The sequence below is a fragment of the Mandrillus leucophaeus genome, unplaced genomic scaffold, assembly GCF_000951045.1.
Source record: "Mandrillus leucophaeus isolate KB7577 unplaced genomic scaffold, Mleu.le_1.0 Scaffold60, whole genome shotgun sequence".
NCBI lineage: Eukaryota > Metazoa > Chordata > Mammalia > Primates > Cercopithecidae > Mandrillus > Mandrillus leucophaeus.
In genome coordinates, this window is record NW_012106475.1 from 5,105,963 (window position 1) to 5,126,579 (window position 20,617).

Consider the following 20,617-nt stretch of genomic DNA (forward strand, 5'->3'; position numbering starts at 1 on the left):
AGCACTCAACCATTAAAGACAAGGTGGGCATAGCTACCATAGTGGACAGAAGAGGCAACGTGGCAATCAGAATAGTCTGACTCATGTAGAGCTCTGGCACTGGCTAATTAATGACAGTGTTCCTAGAAGTGAAATTGATAGGAAGCCTTCTGTATTCCTATTTAATTTATATAAAGAGAAAACTTCTAGGTCAAATGGACAAAAGGCTAATTTGAATTATAAAAACAAGAATTATGGGCCCTCAATCAATGTCAAGACTTGAACCAGTTTACAGACCCAGAACCCCTTTAATGAAAGGAAGGCCAGATCCCCTTGAGGAAGGACCCCACCATGTTACCAACAATTTCTGCAGCAAATCTTTCTTCTGTCCTTCCCCAATGAGACCTCTGGTCTTTTTACCAGGGTAACTGTGGGTTGGTGAAAGAGAGATGATCAGACATTTCGGAGACTACTGGCACTGGCTCTGAGCTGACATTGATTCCAGGGGACCCAAAATGTCATTGTGGTCCTCCAGTTAAAGTAGGGGCTTATGGAGGTCAGGGAATTAATGGAGTTTTAACTCAAGTCTGACTTACGATGGGTCCAGTGGGTCCCTGGACTCATCCTGTGGTCATTTCCCCAGTGCCAGAAAGCATAATTGGCATAGACATATTTAGCAGCTAGTAGAATCCCCACAGTAGCTCCCTAACTGGTAGGATGAGGGCTATTATGGTAGGAAAGGCCAAATGGAAGCCATCAGAGCTGCCTCTACTGAGAAATATATATATATGTATATTATATATACATATTATATATATTATGTATACATATATATGCACCATGGCATACTATTCAGCCACAAAAAGAATCTAAAATAATGTATTTTGCAGCAACATGGATGGAACTGGAGGCCATTATCCTACGTGAAAGGACTCAGAAACAGGAAGTCAAATATCGCATATTCTTACTTATGAGTGGAAGGTAATTAATGGGTGTACATGAACATACAGAGTGAAATAATAGATATTGGAGACTATGAAAGGTGAGAGGGTGGGAATTCGGTGAGGGGTTAAAAATTACCTATTTTATAAAGCTTATAATCTTTAATCCTTACAACATGCAAGATAGGTATTCCTATCTTATAGATGAGGAAACCAAGACTCAGGTGTTATTTGATCTAAAGTCACATAGTTAATAAATGTGAAACCTGGATTTGAACCTGGGTCCAGGTGCCTCTCAAGTTTTTGCTTTTACTCCCTTCTCGGTCTTGCTTCAGAAGCAGAGAATTTAGGATCTGCTAAATCTGAGAGTTCTTGGGTAAACACTAATTGCAAGCACTTAAATTGGGTAAACACTTAAATTGTAGCCTGATAACAATTTCAGGTTGTGAGCAAGGAGAAAGGGGTCACTCCCTCCCTCCCCTGGGACAAATTTAAGTCGTATGTGCATATGTATGAAGGTGAAAGACGGTTTACTCGGGAGACTCAGATGTGGTGAGGAACTGGGGGCCTAGGATAGCTTTGCTGGAGAAACAGGAGGGGCTTCTAGGAGAGAACATAACATGCTAATGTTACAACAGCAGTCACAGGAACAGGGTGCCCAGTGGAAAGGAAGAACTCCATCTTGCCAGGCTGTCCTAGAGAAAAAACACCCTGAAACTATAATGCAGCAAAGGGGAATGATAGGATGGCAACAATGACAGCTTCTGCGTATTGAGTGTTCACTACATGCAAGGATCATTCCAGAGGCTTTATGTATGTTAACTCATTTAATATTCACATTCTTGCTAGAAGATAAGTACTGATCACGATATCTTTTTATGAATGAGGAAACTGAGCCACAAAGAATTAATTCTAAAAAGAATGAAATTTGCCCAAGTCACACAAGTGTTGTAGAACCAGAATTCAAATTTAGGCCATTTGCCTTCAGAGCTTATACCCTTTACCACTATAATTTACAGACTCTGAGGAAAGTGAACACATATGAGGCTGATTGGCAGCGAAAGAAACTAAGAAAAGGAGAGACCGGGATGCATCCTAATGGATATTAAAGCCACACTGTGTTAAATTCCATCTCTGTTGACAAGGACTTGCTCACACACTGATGATGGTGTCAACTGCTTAATGGAAAAATTGCAAAGGGCCTTGGAATGTGATCATCATGTTATAGAAGGTACCACACAGAAGTGATTATAATAAAGCCAACTCCCTCTCACAGGTACCAAACCTGAACTGATGCTGTCTATGCCCAAGTGGTACCACTGACCAATTTCCCTATTTCTGCCAAAGCTATGTCAGCTTGGAGGCAACTTAGTTCCTTTATTATTGATATCCTATCATGCTTTCTCAATCCTCTCTGGAATATTCTATTTTCACTGAGCCCAGTGTACCTCTTGTACTTCACTTGGATTTTGCAATAATGCCTCACAGGTCACCTTGCCTCTTGTCTCTCCCTTCCAGGCTGAACCAAATGCCAGGAGAATCTTTCAGAGTGTCCTGGAACACTGGAAATAGCCTTAAAGCTTAAATGATGAATCAGAAGAGTTATGCTCTATTCTAGTGCTGCCACTAGGTAAGTGACGCTGGGAGTCATTTCAACCCTCTAGATCTTTAGATTCTACAAATACAAAAGGAGGAGTTGACATTGATGCTCTCTAAGGTCCTTCTAGTGTTTTAAGTATATGAATGTACGAATGAATGAATTCCTTGCTTGTATACCTGCCTATGATTTCTGTTTCAAACTTTAAACCTGGTGCTCAAGGCTCTATATAAAAATTTTCTCACACCATTTTACAAGATAGCCATTTCTCCCCTGTCATGTCTTATTCATTTCTAAACCCCAGCTTCTCTTTCTGCTACTCATGCTTCCTAAAAAGTCCAATTCCATCCTCTTCACAGCCAAAACCTTAGGCCATCATTAAGGTTCTGCACCAGAACCATGTCTTCCACTGACAGCTTTCCTGAGTGACTCCAGGCTGCACCATTGTAATTCTTCAGAAAGTATATACACATGGTAGCCAAAGAGCCTGGGCCCTGGAACCAGACTGCCTGGAGTCAAATCCTAGCTCTGCTACTTACGAGCTGCTGGTTAGTTAACCTTTCTATGCCTCAGTTTCACCCTGTGTAAAATGGATTGTAAGAGTGGCTACTTGGCAAGATTGTTGTGAAGTTTAATATATGTGTTAATGTATGTAAAACACATGGAAGAGCTCCAGGTACATAGTAAGTGCTCTGTAAATATCGTCTATTATTATTATTGCAACCACACTTCACATATTTTAAATAAATCTTAAGAATTAAATTGTTTCGTGCATGTAGATAATGTCTCCCCAAGTAAACAGCAAGGATCTTCACTATTTTCTATGGTTTCATGTCCTGGCAAGGGAATTCAAAGCATCACAGCAGCTATTCCTAAACAAACAAACCTATTCTAAACAAACACCTGAAGACAGTAAGGGAGGCCTTACCTGGTGCACCGCAACTTTAAGCCATTTTAGTTCGGCAAATAAAGAGAATTATGACACAAACAGACATAATAAAGACCTTGCAGCTGCAGTCACTGGCTTCTCCTTAATGTCTTAGTTTCTTTCTGACTCTTTACAGCTGAATTCTAAGAGTTGGGAATGAGAATTTCTAATGGATTTACTGACACTACTTTATATAATTCAATACATAATAAAATGAAAATCTCTTGAAAATGCATATGAGTGCCATCATGTTGAGGCAGTTATTGCAGGAAAGGGGAGAAAGTAAAAACTATGTGTGGAATAAAATGATAAAATATTCTTATTTCATCATCTTACCTTTTGACTCCTTTATATTGTGAGTTCCAAATATGGTCAAGATGAAATGTGTTTATTTTGCCTTGAACTTTCTCACTAATGTACCAAAGGGGCATTTCATGAAAGCTAAGCAGTATGAATTTCCAATAAAGCAACCAAGCTCCCTTAAGAAGTGCTCTGGAAGGAAAATTTCTCATTGTTTTGTTGTACTTCTCACCACCAAGTCAAACCAACTGCCAATGCCAAGTTGGACGGGAAGGGTGTCATGACATCAAATATTACATTCCACTGGTAGTGAGATGACCATTATGTTTCTCAGAGCAACCATGGCTTCATAAGCCAGTTCCTGTTTGCAAGTTGATCTCACCGGTGATCCAGACAAATGCATACTGCAGCAGCAGTGTGGGCTAGTGGGAAGGCTGGTAGCTTCCTAATGATTCTGCATAGCCTTTGGACACCATGGTGGGTCTGGAGCCATAAAATGGTGTGGTTACAATGCCGGAGGTGAAAATACAGCAAAACTCCAAAGTAATGTGGACTAAAGCTGAGTGTGCAATTATTTTCTTGAGTGATGAACTCAAGCAAGATAATATCATCCAATATCTTTCCTCATTAAGTGGGATGATGGACTATCCTGACGGACAAGTCATTGCTCTCATCCTGATCGCTACTGGATTAGGACACATCTCAGAAACAAAGCAAAAAAATTCTCCTTCTGCCCTTCCCCACATAAACAAACAAAACAGAAACAAACTCTAGTGGCTCTTTCTCTAGAACACTAGGGAGCATGACAAGCTATTAGAAAATAGCATAGACTTCCACTTTAGTCGGTATGGATGATGTCTTCACAAATATTTATTGAGCCCTATGCTAGGAGCTTGGGCTAGAGAAATAAATAAGACACGTCCTATTCTAAAGGAGCTTACAGTCTACTAAGATAAAAGATAAGCCCTTTTTGTCTCAAAATGGAACATGCATGGACAGCTGGGATTTAATATTCACAACAGAGGATTTTTTTCAAAGTCTTTCACCTATTGTGGTTCCCTTATGATGATTTGCTACTCTTTGGGGATGACACTATTTTCACCCTATATATAGCTGTCTGATTCAAGCTCCACAGATTTAATGGGGGTAGGGGAAGCATTTCCAGGTTAGAATAAAACATAAAGTTCTTTTGCTCAACTGAGCTTTTCACCAGCACTGCTTAGACACTGACTCCTGGAAACATGGTAGAATGTGATGCCAAGAATTCGGCAAGGATCTGGAGAAAATCAACTGAGCTTTAACTTAGCATTTTACTGCCTCTTCACAAAATGAACCAAGAATAGATAAAGACATATAAACTTAGTGATTTATAGTTTTCAAAATATTTTCTATGTTTCTCCACCATGTATTTGTTTTGCTTTAAGTCTTTTGAATTGGTACTTGGCTGATAAGGATAAGCACTGTAAATGCCTCCAAAAGATAAGAATTTCTTCTAGCTTGGGAAGAAAGAGAAGGAGAATGATTATAAAACTTCTTGGAGAGCACTCACTTTGTTTAATTTTCCCTCTAGATTGTTAGAAACTTGAGAGTGGGGAACTGCCTTACTCATCTTGGTCACTTCTGAATCTACCTCAAGTGCTCCAGAAATGTTTGTTGAATGAATGTATGAATGAGGCATGGATGAATGTCTAGGTCTTGAAGGAGAGGAGGTAGTGGATAAAGAAAGATGGGGGAGAGACTGAGGATGAGATAGAAGCATTTGTACAGTGTGGGAAGTGTGGGCAGATGCATGTGTGGGGAATGGGGGCAGATTACATGATATTAGTATAGTTGAACGGAAACGCATCTTGGCAGAGGAGGCTGCAGAAAGACTCTGGGGCCACATTGGTGAATATATCTGCTTTCTATGGTACCGTGGCGGCCAGTCTATCATTTCCACATCTTTTCTCTTTTATTTAATTTTTTAAGGCCATACTAGCTCAAGCTCTAGTAATGGGTCTTCATTTAGTTCCTATATTAATTTATGGATATAAAGAAGCCTGCATTTTTGGGCTACCATGTAAAGTTGAGCAGGCTGTACACTGCACAATTCACAGGAACAGTTACAGATCCAGTACAGTGCATGACAGCACTGTGCTCCCTCATTCTCCCTATATTTGTAATGAAATACATTTACAAATTGATAAATTGCTGAAAGTGTAACACGTTGAGAAATACTTTTAACTATCTTTCCTCTTTACCCATTATATAGTCCTGAAGAACCCCTGATTCTTTCATTTGCCTCAGTCTGTGAGGGTTATATTACAGAAAAAATTGTGTTGCTTTTTTGTGATGCTTCCACATTCTAACTCTCAAAAATCAAAGGGTGTCTATTTTGAACCATTCTATATTGGGTAGGGTTCTGATGTTGCAGTTCTTGGGTTCAAATTCTGGCTCTATCACTTAATGTGTGATCTTGTGCAAACTATTTAACTTCTCTGTGCCTCATTTTCCTTAGTTGTAAAGTGGGAATCATAAGAGCTCCTACCCTATAGCGTTAATGTAAGAAATAATTGAGATAATCTATGTAAAGCACTTAGCACAGTGACATAGGGAGTGCTCATAGGTGTTTGTAATTATGCTACTAAATTATTATTGCTGATACTGGACTTCCAGGTTGAGCCTGCTGGGCAGAATTCCTCCTGTGCCCCTACAGCTGGGATGGCCCATCCAGAGCCTGTCCATTTCCAATAAGCAGGGCAGGTGTCCGCATTCCTCCCAGGTTGTTCATTCCACAAGAGTTAACCAGATACTCCCCAGCTATGGGTTGACAGATCACAAAAATACACACACATGGTGCACACAACTTCCCCTTTGCTTCAGAAACTTCTAACAACAATGCCACAAAATCAGGATGTTGTTAGGGCTTCCCTCCCTGTCTCTTTCTCCAGTCTAGTCCATTCAAATGTCATTGTTGGGTATGAGAGGGAAATGGGGGATATGTGAGTCCCCAGAACATTTCATGGGTAACAGTGGAGCTCTAGCAGATAACAATGGTTTTCGGTAAAGGATGAGCCCAAGAAAGAGAGAGAAGACAGTTTTGTTGTTTTTAGTGGTGGTGAGTGTGTGCATGTGTCAGATTGTAAATGGGGCAGAGAATATGTCAGATCTGGAGAGGGACCTGGAAATCAAAGATCAAGTTGCAAGGGGAGAGAGGTCTAGGGTCAGGTGAACAGTGAGAGAGGAGGAATACACTGGCAAGTTGAAAAGCAGGATTCAACAATGAGCAAGGAGCAGAGAATCATAGCATGTCTTCTCTCACTGAATCATTTGACAAATTGTTCTTGAGCATTGACTATGTGCTGGAATGTGTTAAATGCAGGGTATTCAACAAAGAACCGGACAGAATCCCTACTTTCACGGAGCTATCATCTAACGGAAACAAATAAACACATTATTGGTGAGAAGTTATATCCTAGAAGTAAGTGCAAGGCATTATGGATATGAGGGGGTGTCATTGGTCTGATCAATTTTCTTGGAGAAAATTTGGTGCTTTCAGGAACAGCCGTGGGATCGGCACAGCTGGGGTAGACTGTGGGAGTGAAGTGAGGTGAGGATAGAGAGATAAACAGGAGCAATATTATAAAAACAATCTTGGGATCAAAGGTTAAAGAAATTGTTCTTTATTGTGAGGGCACTCTGCAATGTAAAACTTAAATATTAGTTATATCCAAAGGCTTGGAATCCAGGGAGAGAAATTGGGTGGTTGTTTCCTTGAATATATTTTATATAATATGAAAACTCAGCTGAGGATATTTACTGGAAGGTGCCTCCTCCCTTATGTTTTCCTTTATGAGAGATGAAAGATTGTCCCTGCCTGTGGCAGGGCACTCTCCAAAGGGAAGTGATACATCTTCAGCCCCACCTAGCATCTCTTCCTCTTTAGAGCAAACCTTGTGCCAGCCTATATGTTTGCTGTGGGTGAGTTTTCATAAAGCTGTAAAGAAGAAAAGGAAACCTATCATGTATTACCTTCCCACAGCCACATTCATATTCCTAAGTCTGGCCTTCAAGGTCAATTAACTTCTTCCACCCAAACTCATACTATTCCCCATGCATGGGTCCTCTTCTCTGGTCAAATGGATTGCAGAACATGATATGTACCTCCCTGCTTGGGTTCCTCTGATCTTGTTTTTCTTTTTAGTCTTGCCCTCTTCAAGCCTCAGTTTCCTCATCTATAAACTGGGGATCATATATCTTATTCAGGATGTTACACAGATCATGTGTCTGAAAGTACCCAGCATAGTTCCTGGCACAAAAAACATCATTCAACAAATGCAAGCATTTGCAAAACTCAAGTTCTAGAAACTTGTCTGCATGTCACAAACTTCAATACTCAAGTGTTTTCAGGGCTGGGTATCACACAAGTGGTGAGAACCGAGCAAATAGGAAAGGGCATGCTCTGCTTAGAGGCAATGAACATGCACAGAAACAAAAACGAAAATACACAAACAAAAATGCCTCGGACCTCCTTTGGGTTAAACCTACCACTTTGGAATCCTTTTGACTTTTGCCTCATTACTTAGATGGTAAATATTTCTTCTTATGTAATTCTATTTCATTCAGTGGCCACTTTGTGCCACTTATTTTTCACTTACTTTATATTCTTTGTGGTGTTATTTATATTTCAGTGTAAGTTTTTTGACTCTCAGGATTATTATGAAAACCAAGTGAAATCACATATGTCAAGAATCCAGTGCCTGGCGTCAATGGTAGCTTTACTGTTATTCATAATGATAATGATGCTATTATCAGTCTCTTAAATTCAGAGACCAGGTCTCTAAGAGTTCCAGGAATTTCCTTCCTGCTTGTTGACTTGGCAAAGAACAATAATAACAACACTGATGGCTTCTGTTTATTGAGTGATTAACCATAGGATAGGAACTATTAGGAGTGCTTTACATGCCTGAACTCATTTCTGCTCATGATAACCTGTGAGTAGGCCCTATTGGTATAATGCCTGTTGTAGAGATGAAGAAATTGAGGCAACAAAAGATCAAGTAACTAGCCAAGTTACATAGTTAAGAAATAGCAGAGGCACGTGTATACCTATGTAACAAACCTGCACGTTCTGCACATGTATCCCAGAACTTAAAGTATTAAAAAAAAAGAAAAAAGAAATGGCAGAGCTAGGATTTGAGCTAGGTTGGCTGGCCCCAGAGCCTATATACACAGTGAGTATAACTCTATACTCACTTTCTGACCAACTTCTGTTCATCTTTGAAGGGCCAGGTCACATGTTACCTCCTCTCCTACTTTCCACGGCAGAGTTAGTTGCTCCATCCTAGGTACTGTCATAGTACTTTAAATGTAGCAATTATCCAGATCTACAGCAATGATCACATTAACATTGTTTATTTTTATGTGTGTGTTTATTTGTATGTGAGTTTCTTATGGAAGAATCTGTGAATTACTCAAGGCTGTATACTTAGCATGGGGCTTGGCACATATCTGATATACAAAACTATACACTGAGTCTTCATTGAACTAGTAATTCAGCTAAATTTGATGATCATGATGATGTGGCTGGAGATGAAACATGGTTGAATGGAAATTTCAAATGGTAAGAACCATAGTGCTCAGCTACTGGCTGTTTGTGCCATGAGTTTGGTGATATTTTTGCTATTCTTTTTTTTTTTTTATTGGGGTAGTTAAATGACCCCTATTTAAGATGTCTCAGGGCTCCTAAGCCCTTTTTAGCTACATGTCTTCCCACCCACTCCCTTCTGAGAAGGACTAGTTCATGGCAGATGTGACTGCCTTGCGAATACCAACAGAAGAAACAAAGAATGTGCTGAAACCTATGCCTTGCAACAGTTATTAAAATTTCACCAGAGGTTACACAAACAAGAAGAAAGAATGACTGAAGGAGGCTCAGCCCCACCCCAACATAAGCCATGATCCATATTTTATTGTAACAACACCTTACATTTGCATAGTGCTTTAAAATGTATAATCCTCTCCCCTCTATTATGTCACCTGATTCTTACAACTCATTGCATTAGACAGGAGAGGCACAAGGAGAGAAAGAGACTTGTCTAACATCATGTGACCAGTGGAAAACAAAATTGGGAGGAGGACCTGTCTTCCATACACCATTTATGCAACGTGCCAGACAAGATGACCCAAGTGGCTAATTTGATATTGAGGGGTTCCTGTCCCCAGAGTGCGTATATCTGGTCTCCTAAGTACTATGAAGACAGAAAAGATTTTGCAGATGATAGACATGAAAACACTGAAGAATGAGTCAAGGGATAACATGCTGAGGGTCAAAGAAAAGATGAAGAACATGAGCTTAGGGGTGAAGGGGAGTACAAGGTGATATCCACTCATGGAGGACCAAAAGAGAAGCTCTGTCACAGAAGGAGGCAACATGCTGAAGTTCACAGGATAAAAAGAAAAATTTAAAGCATTCTGCTTCAAAAGAAGAGATGAGATAGGCATGCCCAAGTTCAGAAGACAGAGGAGGTTTCAGTCTTCATGAACTGCCTGGGCAAACTAGTTATGTTGAATGCTTTTAAAGGATTCTTCTTTCTCTATGTTGTCATGCCCTACCAGGGGATCTAAGAGACCCATCAGATCCCCTGGTCTGTGCTTTCCACTTCAATTCCCTGTTCCCACCATACTGGGCTTACAGTCTGTAAGGCTATAGGAATGTAGAGAAACCCAGAAACAGGAAATGGGGTGAGAATGTCTTCTTTGATGTTGGCACTTAAGTTTGCTTTGTGATTCCTCGTGCCTTGTGCCTCTGGTTCCTGCAGACTCTGTGGGCTCTTGTCTCAGATCCTCTTCCTGTGGCCCACTCTCCTGGGTGTCAGGTGCCAGGGCTGCTCTGGTTCTTGGTTGTTCAGGCTGCCCTTTGCCTCAGGTCTGCAGTCTGCTCTTTTCCTCCACTGCCGACCACAGGCTCAGGCTGGACTTGCTCTATTCTGGCTCCCGGCTATAAGCATTTGCTGCCAGTAGCCTGGTGTTGATGTGGTCTCCACTTACTTCCTCAAAGAATGTGGTACTATACTAGAGACTGTCTGCAATAAGGAAGCATTTGTCCCATTTGGGAATACCTGCTAATCGGTTCATGTTTATAAAGATGCAGCTCATGGCCCATGAGCTCTTGCTGGTCATGACCAGAGAGAAAAAGAGACAGGGAGAGTTCCAGCCATCTGTAAATGTAAAACAAGGCAGAAACATAGCGCATTCTCAAATACAGCTGAAAGCACTGCAGCATAGGCAGCTGAATCCCATTAAGAAATCATGAGGAATCTCTGTATTCCTGCCATTGTAACGAAGAAGAAAAGAATCTCTAAAGATTTCAAAAAGAAAATATTTATGAGCAGCAGACTTAAAGTTCTGCAATATCTCACAAAAACAGAAAACAGTCACACACACTCCTCTGACACTTTCTAATGGCCTTACCTAGGGAGACCCCAGAAGGGAATTTCCACTCCCCTCAACCAAGGAGCACCTGCATCTGCAGGAGAAAGTCAGAGCCAGGTGGCCCCCTCCACTGATGCAAGACCCAAAGGCCTGATGTTCCGGGAGCGCAGACGAGGCTCTCTTTATATTCACAGCCTATCTTTGTAAAGGTTATTTCATGTTGATAGATAAGTTGGAATTACTTATCTGCCTTAATACCTTTCTCCCCAATTTTTAATTCAGACTGCCTCTGGATCTTAAAGTTAAAATGTAAGCCATATTTTAAAATTAAATAACAAATTGAATCTTAAAATTCAAATTTAAGCCATTCTCAGCAATGAAAGAGGATTGATAATGTTCCTAGTAGCCATTTTGAGTGACTGGTGGGGCATCATCTCTCTAGGCATAAAAGCGGTCTTCCAATAGGCCCCATGCTGTGATAAAAAAAGGTCAAATTGGTCTTACATGACAGCAACATATTTACTTTGTATTTCTTATCATTTTTTAAATTTCTTATTTGATGCTTAATTTTTATGGGTACATACTAGGTGTATGTATTTATAGGGCACATAAGATATTTTGATACAGGCATGCAATGTGTAATCATCACACCAGGGTAAATGGGGCATTCATTGTCTCAAGCATTTATACTTTCTTTGTGTTACAAACAATCCAATTATATTCTTTTAATTATTTTAAAGTGTACAATAAATCATTGTTGATCAGAATCACCCTGTTGTAGTATCAAATATTAGATCTTATTCATTCTATCTAACTATATATTTTTGTACCCATTAACCATTCCCACTTCCCCCACCCCACCCACTACCCTTCCCAGCCTCTGGTAACCATCATTCTACTCTCTATATCCATGAATTCAATTGTTTTAATTTTTAGCTCCCATAAATGAGTGAGGACATGTGAAGTTTGTCTTCCTGTGCCTGGCTTGTTTTACTTAACATAATGTCCTCAAGTTCTGTCCATGTTGTTGCAAATGACAGGATCTCATTCTTTTTTTATGGCTCAATAGTACTCCGTCGTGCATATGTACCACATTTTCTTTATCCATTTGTCTGTTGATGGACACTTATATTGTATTTTAATAATTCAAAATGAAAATAAATCTCAAAAAAGAAGACTTCTTATCAGGGTAGCTTTAAAGGCTCCGTGGATATTTAGATTTTATTTTTGGATGTGCCCTGATTTATGCTTGGAAGACAACAGTCCAATAAATTCCAGGGCACAATCAGAAGAGACTAGAAAGGCTGAGCAATGAGAGGGAGAGCCTATTGCACCCTTCACTCTGAAAAGGTGGTGGCTAAGGGCAGAGAGGACTGATGTTTACAAAACCATAAGAGCTGGGCAGGGCTGCCAGGGCAAGCACACGAAGACCTTCCTGAGGGTTAATCAAAGATGGCTTTAGCACAAATAAAAGGAAGCATGAAGTCACCCTGTGACTAGTAATTCTATGAAAACTGTTACCCAAGAGAAGCTTCACAGAAAATAAAAAAATAGGTTGAAGAGGGTGATGAATTTAGTAATAACTAATTATTTTGGGATTCTGGGAATGCCTCCTAAAAAGCAATCTTGCCTTATTTCTTTTCCTAAATATCCCTAGTTGTCATTGTATTAATAGCATCAGGTTCCTTGGTTAGAGAGACAACCAGTCCTGTGGTCTGACTGATACATGGTGATTCTTTGACTCCTTTATGCAAATGATGGTCTTGGTAAGTAGTCCTCTGCCTCCTACCTTGCTACATTTAAGGTAAGTGTCCAGTCTCCTGAATTTAATAACTTGGACATAGAGATTTGGGACGCAGGGACTATCTTCATCACCATAACTTGAATACAAAAGACCAGCGTGATGTTGACTCCACAGTAGCATCCTAAGAATTCAGTATGCCAGCAGAGCATCATAAATACTGCTTCAGCCTAATGTAGGATTCCTTTCTATGCCTTCCCTGAGATCTGGTTCCTCACAATATTTACTTTCTTGTAAAGTACTAAAGAAAAGTAGCAAATGGATGAGGGAGGAGTGTATTCCTGGAATATCTATTTCACCTTAAGAAATTTCCTCTGTCCCTTTTCACCTTTCTTTCCTCCCCCGTCTCTCTCTCCTGCTCCTTGGTCTCACATTGGCATAAGAGGTGATAACAGGGCCAGACAGGCATTGAAATGTCAGTGGTCTTCTCAGAATTTCAACACCAGGTCACCTTATTGGCCTGTAACCCCTGCTTTCCTTCCAGTAAGTGGCTAGTTATGGGACCCAGCAAGGGCATTTGAAAGCACTGACTGAGGACAAAGTGGGATTTAAGTGATGCATAACCCCCTTTATCCTCCATAGTCTATCTTAGCTAGAAGCCTATCATAGGACTATCAAGGGCAACTGAGTCTTCTCCCAAAATGAACAAAGAAAACAACCTCATTTCTATATCTCAGCTGTGTCTGAAGGACCATTGTCTAGATAGATCCCCTTCTCTCAGATGATTTTTGTGAGTAGGGGTGGGGCGGGGAAAGTGTTGTCTATGAAAGCATCATGTGATAAAACCTAAGAATGTGAAGATTAGTCTTCTCTCTCTCTCCAAAAATTTACTGTTAAATTTCAAGTGGGTCTATAAGCCTCTGACTCTTCAAGTATGTATTGAAATAGAACAAAAGGACTAGTTTGAGGAGACAGCATTAAGCTTAGCTGATGGAAAGTAAAAGCTCTTTGAAATGATTCCCTTAAAGGCCTTGGCCTTCTGAATTCAATATGCTCCCTTTTCAACCACCTTAGGCATTCATTTTTAATAAGTCTTTACAAAGTAAATGATTCAACAAAGGAACTCAAAACTGTGTTTCTGACTGGCAAAAGAAGAACAGATTCCAGATGTTTCTCATTTTTCTGTGTCACTAATTCAAACTCAGAAATCTCTTGTTTATTGGACACTTGTTTAATCCTAATGTTTTACATACCTCCCCTCTAAGAATCCCCTTTCTCTCTGTCTCCCTTCTCTCACCAAAGCCATGTACAGGGCAATATGTCATAGATGTAACTGTACCTTTCCAGCATATGCTATGAAATATTTCAACTTATGCTAGAATGAGATTTCCTAATCATATATAACTGTTTGCAAAGACATGCTGATTTCTTCTCCAAATCATACATATTTCTTGACAAGTAGGTATCAGAGTCTCTTAGACTCAGTTTCCTCATTTATAAAATGAAGATACTAATAGACTGTACTAGTGAGGATTGCTCTAAAAACTAATGCAGATAATCCAGGAGTACTTAGCAAGTACCTGGCTTAATAAATATTAGCCATGATTAAATATTTTATTAATAGATTTACAAATTCAAAAAGGTTACATCAAACTTGGTCTCATTAGAAACAAGCAGACAGGAGAGATATCAAGTATCTCTCTTTTGCATGGATCACCTACCTGTAAGTTTTCTCATCCCCACTAGACCAGCAGTACCACCACTACTATGTTTTATCTTCTATGAAGGTTTGTTATTATGTCACCTCCCTGTTCTCTGCTCTTCTAGTTCCTTGGCCACTGCTGACACTCCAGCATAAGGCCAGATAGAATTAGGGACATGATAAAATATGGAAAAGCATCATTCATAGCCTATCCTTAGTGCTAGGAGAGTACAGAATAGTGCCTGCTATTAGCTCCTCTAATGTTCACCAGCCCTTGGAGCAAAATCCAGAAAGCCAGCTGGGTGACCCCAGTACGGAAGATCAAAGGACCAGAAGAGGATCTTGAAACATGATTTATTTCCCTAACCTCTATTCGACGTACAAAGCAAAACACATCATCAATTTGCAAAGATTTCAGGAGAAGGAAATTTCCCTAACCTTTCACATAAATGCTAAGTGTTTTCAGAACTGGTGATACTGGATAGTGTGGAGAACTCCAGCATACCCTAAACACTACAAGAGGACAGAATCACATTTTGTGTGACAACACAAATCCTTCATAAAGGACAATACAATCCTTTACAAATGACTTCAGAGGCACACTGCAGTGTCGAACTCCTCAGCTCAAGTGATCCTCCTGCCTCAGCATCCCAAGTAGCTGGGACCACAGGCACGTGCTACCAGGCCTGGCTAATTTTTATTTTTTGTTTTTTATAGAGATGAAGTCTCACAATGTTGCCCGGGCTAGTCCCAAACTCTTGGCCTCAAGTGATCCTCTTACCTCAGCCTCCCAAAGTGCTGCGGTTACAGTCATGAGCCACCATGCCCAGCCATGCCGTGGATGTTAATTATAAAAGGCAGCCATCCTAGTAGCTGGACACCCATTTATAGATGTGTCTTCCATGACTATTTTCCTTCTCAAAGCTAACAAGGGATAGCAATCAGTTCATTAGTTGACAATTTCTACTGAACACATTGTTTTGATGGAGTCCCATATTAGAATTTAAGTTGTCATAAAGACAGTATGTTTGGAATAATGTGTGATTTGATGAAGCAAACTTTAGCTTGCTAAATGAGGAATGGATGAACCTGAAGGAAGAAAAGGCAATGGAGAAAAGAAAGGAAGAAACATTAAGTCCATGAAATTCCATCAACGCAGAGAGATATTTTCTATTCCTTTGGTCCATGAAACCTATCTAAAACTGGTTCTCAAAACTGTATGTGCATCAGAGTATCTGGAAAGTTTATTAAAGGACAGTGGAGAGCCTGAAAATTTGCATTTTTAACAAGTTCCCTCGTGGTGCTGATGCTGCTGGTCTGGGAACCACATTTTCAGACTCACTGCTCTCAAATGTATTCGGAATTGCACATGATTGGAGATCTTATTTGACCTTTCCCAGATTACAGTCCAGAGATCTGTCCAAGACTGACACCATCTTTAGATTTCTTAAACTTGGGGTTTTTTTTTTTTTGAAACAAGGTTTACAGATTCACATTTAGCACTTTTTACCTGATGAAATTTGACAAATTTCCAATCAGAAGAAGCTTCACAAGAAAAAAATTGATGTGAAGGCTGTTGAGAAAAAAATAAGGAGCAATCAAGAAAAGAAAGATAAATTTCTCTATTTTTATAATTAGCATTAACTTTTAGACAGATTAAACACCACCGTTTCAAAGATACATCAATTTTATTTTCTCCATCATGTTTATTAGCAACTTGAACAAATTTGCAGATGAAGAAAATGCAATTGGACTAACAATGTGACAAGTTAAAAAGAAAATTCTGGCCGGGCATGATGGCTCATTCCTGTAATCTCAGCTGTTTGGGAGGCTGACGTGGGCACATCACTTGAGCCTAGGAGTTTGAGACCAGCCTGGGCAACATGGCGAAACCCTGTCTCCACAAAAAATACAAAAATTAGCTAAGCAGGGTGACATGCTTGTAGTCCCAGCTACCAGGAAGGCTGAGGTGGAACTATCACTTGAGCTCGGGAGGTCAAGGCTGCAGTGAGCTGTGTTCACACCACTGCACGCCAGCCTGGGCAACAGAGTAAGATTCAAAAAAAAAAAAAGAAAGAAAATAAAATTTTGTGATTCAACAATAAATTCTATTATTAAATAGAAAGTGACAATAATGTCAAGAGTTATGATAAAATATTCTAAACAATGTTAATTAGTGTTTATTCTGACCCTGGTATTGTTTGCCTAAGTTAAGGCACTATTTTTAGTAACAAAAGTATTTTGGTTATCATTTTCTTTTTTTTTTTTTTGGCATTCCAAAGTCTGCTTCCTAATGCAAGGCTGTTGTCTGTTTATTTGATAATTTATTTCTTTTTCTGATTACCAAACAATTTGGGAAACTCTGAGAACTATAAAGAAATGTCTGAGAGGCACATCTGTGTAGTGTTTGTGAGGGCTAGTATGAAGATAGGGCTTCTTCAGTAAAAACCTTTCTGGCTGGGCTTACGCCTGTAATCCCAGCACTTTGGGTGGCAGAGGTCGGGGAATCACCTGAGGTCAGGAGTTCAAGACCAGCCTGGCCAACGTGGTGAAACCCTGTCTCTATTAAAAATACAAAAATTAGCCAGGCATGGTGGCACAGGCTTGTAATCCCAGCTACTCAGGAGGCTGAGGCAGGATAATTGCTTGAACCCGGGAGGCAGAGGTTGCAGTGAGCTGAGCTTGCGCCATTGCACTCCAGCCTGGGCAACAAGGGCAAAACTCCATCTCAAAAAAAAAAAAAAAGTAAATGCCTTTCTGGATATTTTATTAGCATTTCCAGGTAAGGGAAGAAATACAATGTTTTCCTTTGGTCAGGCAATCAATTCATACCAGAGCTGGTCCCTTCACTGTAGCTTCTTGATCCCCTATCATATCAAGCCCATTGGACTTAGGGATCTGTAGAGGTCATTGTTTCCATACTTCTTCTTCACTCACAAATGGTGCTGGACAATTCAAACCACTCCCAGAACCATCCTTGGGCAGCCTGGCACACATGCCCAGCTGTTCTGGATTTTTGGCCTACTACTGGCCACAGAGAGATAACTTTAACGGACCTTGCAGTGTTTGCCATTTCTTAGTCACCCCTCCTCACTTCCATACAGGGACAAAGATAGTGGTCACTCTTTTCTTGAGCTTCAATGCTTGCTCCATTTCTCCTCCCATTACACCTGTTTCTGAATTAACGCTGCTTACAGCTCACACTGTACTCCTCCAAAACACTGTAAGAAGAAGGCCCAGAGAGTTCTGACTTGTGAATACAAAACAGGAGCTTGACATTCTTTAGCTGGACCTATCGTTCTTCTAATGCCTAAATCAATGGAAGGTTTCCTGCAGACAGGAATTGGCTCAGAAAATTTCTCATTCACAGTCAAGGCTTGTAAGGAACAACATCACCTCCACGAGACTAAATATAGCCTACGATATTTTTATTCTAGAAAAGACATAAATGAACTCATAGCTATTTTGCCAAGTGCTTTCTTCTTAAACATTTATGGCAAGCCAGCGCTTCTCAGCTCATCAGGGCAAGATGCCCACAGATGTTAACTTGTTAGCTTGCCTAGGCTAGAAATTCAGGAACTTCGAGACACGAAACTCATTCCTAGTATAACTACCTATTTGTGTGTCAGCAAAGACTATTTTCTTTTCCCTTTATTAAGAAAAATACCAACTGCAAACATTTATTGAGCTTTGAGACAGCTATAAAAGAAGTATTAGATATGAGTCTTGTTCTGGAAGTGCTTATGATCAAGTTTGAATACACAATCTGTACACAAGAAATAATTAGAAACAAAGAAAGGAGAGAGTTAAGCATTAACTGGGCAATACAGACCTTACAGATGTATGATGTCAGCGTGTTGGGGATAGCTTTAAGGATGTGATTAAGAAAAAGAATAAAGGATGCATATGATTTCTACAAAAAGATGAGTGGGGCAGGGCATAGTGGCTCATACCTGTAATCCTAGCACTTTGGGAGGCCAAGACAGGAGGATGGCTGGAGGCCTGGAGTTTGAGATCAGCCTGGGCAACATAGCAAGCAAGACACTGTCTCTACAAAACAATTAGCCAGGCGTGTTGGCACATGGCTATAGTCCTAGCTACTAAGGGGACTGGGGCAGAAGGATCACTGGAGCCCAGGAGTTGGAGGTTGCAGTGAGCTCCGATGCCTCCATTGTACTCCAGTCTGGGTGACAGAGTGAAACCTTGTCCCTAAAAGAAATCATACACAAAAGCAGATGGGTAGTCATGGTAGCGTCTAGAAGTCTCATACTGGTAACCAGAGGGTCAAGGGACTTTTTAATTTGACCTTCACGCATTTCAAAACAAATTTGAGTTAGTTGTCAACATTAACAAGTCAGAAGATTTTACATTAAAATACATTTTTTTCTTTTAAAAAATGAAGAGTCTGTCAAAATCTGGCCTGTGTTTCTGCATGGTAACTGGCCTATGTTTCTGCATGAATTGGAGCTAAGTAGCACCCATCCCATCAGATGGGGCACTAACTACTCCTTCCCCACCTCCCATCCCACTTCCTGTTGCTTCTCTCACTCAACCTGCTGCTTTGCTCATCTGTAGCAAATGTCTGGCTTTTGTGGGTTTTCAATCCCTGCTGTGCATTAACAGAGCCTCCTGCATAGGGGGCCTGTGACAAATGCTCAACCTCAACCAGTTCTGTGAAAACAAGCGATCCTGCGCTCTCAGTCCAACTTCTGCAAGGCAAAACAACTTATACACAGAAGGATACTTTACAAAACTTTCTTCTTAGTCTAGAAAGGAAACTATCATGGACAACACATGCAAATAGTTTAACTTTCGGTTTTGAAAGTATTGGGTTGGTGCAAAAGCAATTGTGGTAAAAAGTAATGGCAAAACTGCAATTACTTTTGCACCAACTGGATACATTGGGGATAATAACTCAAAATGCATATTCGAGGATGGTGGGTTGCCTGGCTACTGTGTAGGAAGGTAGGAGCTTCATTAACTCTTGCAGCTTGATGAATTTAAAAAGACCCAGGTGAAATAAATATTACGTGGGAAAATTCGGATTGAAAAGCAGATAAATTGAGGTTGCTTATCCTATTTTTCAGAAAATGTCCCTATTTTACACAGAATTTTTCAAAGCAGAGTTGTTCATATATATTTAAAATATGGTCAAATCTACCTGAAAAGTAGCACTGTGTATTCTATAAAGCCAGATACATCTGTATGGGTCTTTACTGTGGACAATCGATTCTTTACTGTTTGCTCTGAGGAAATGTAGGGTGCATCCAAGTGGTTGGTCAATGCAAGCTGCATGTGTTCAATTTAGAATGAGTTTTCATGCTGGTACTGGAATGGTCATTCATTTGTTCATTTGACTATCCTAAATGCATACATTTCTTTAGCCCAGTGGGCTCTGTCTTGAGATGGAGTCTCCCTCTTTCGCCCAGGCTGGAGTGCACTGGCATGATCTCAGCTCACTGCAAGCTCCACCTCCTGGGTTGACGCTGTTCTCCTGCCTCAGCCTCCTGAGTAGCTGGGATTACAGGTGCCCACCACCACGCCCGGCTAATGTTTTTGTATTTTTAGTAGAGATGGGGTTTTACCACGTTAGCCAGGATGGCCTCGATCTCCTGACCTTGTGATCTGCCCGCCTCGGCCTCCCAAAGTGCTGGGATTACAGGCGTGAGGCACCGCACCCTGCCACTGTCTTGACTCTTTTAATAAACAGTTCTGTGAACTTGGAAAAGTCCATTAAACTTTCCTGGTTTTTGATCCTCAAATGAGGGAACATAACAACACAATGTGCCCCAATTCATGACTTCCATCGAAGGCTTCCCACCTCTAGAACTGCTGCTGTTCCCTGAGGCCCCACTTCCGTCATTGTTAATAGAGGTGGTTGGGCTAGATCTTCAGAGCCTATTTTTTTTTTACCATGGCATTGTCTGGCTCTTGGTGATTCATTTAAACAAAACGAGGACGACCCACAACTACCCGCCCCCACCACCAGCACCACCACCATCACCATCACCCCCAT

At 40.5% G+C, this 20,617-nt stretch overlaps 1 protein-coding gene and 1 long non-coding RNA gene across 2 annotated transcripts in view; one reads left to right on the forward strand and one right to left on the reverse strand.

Moving 5' to 3' along the window:
- The window catches only part of FRMD6 (FERM domain containing 6), a 257,129-nt gene that overhangs the window by 147,354 nt on the left and 89,158 nt on the right, over positions 1 to 20,617 (reverse strand). Inside the window, exon 2 of the mRNA XM_011999738.1 lies at positions 16,112 to 16,174. The gene's annotated coding sequence lies outside the window, so the exon portion shown is untranslated. The remainder of the gene's footprint in view (positions 1 to 16,111; positions 16,175 to 20,617) is intronic.
- Positions 1 to 20,617, forward strand: part of LOC105553608 — a 55,737-nt gene that overhangs the window by 16,105 nt on the left and 19,015 nt on the right. The window contains exon 2 of the long non-coding RNA XR_001008181.1: positions 2,439 to 2,550. This is a non-coding gene — a long non-coding RNA (uncharacterized LOC105553608). The remainder of the gene's footprint in view (positions 1 to 2,438; positions 2,551 to 20,617) is intronic.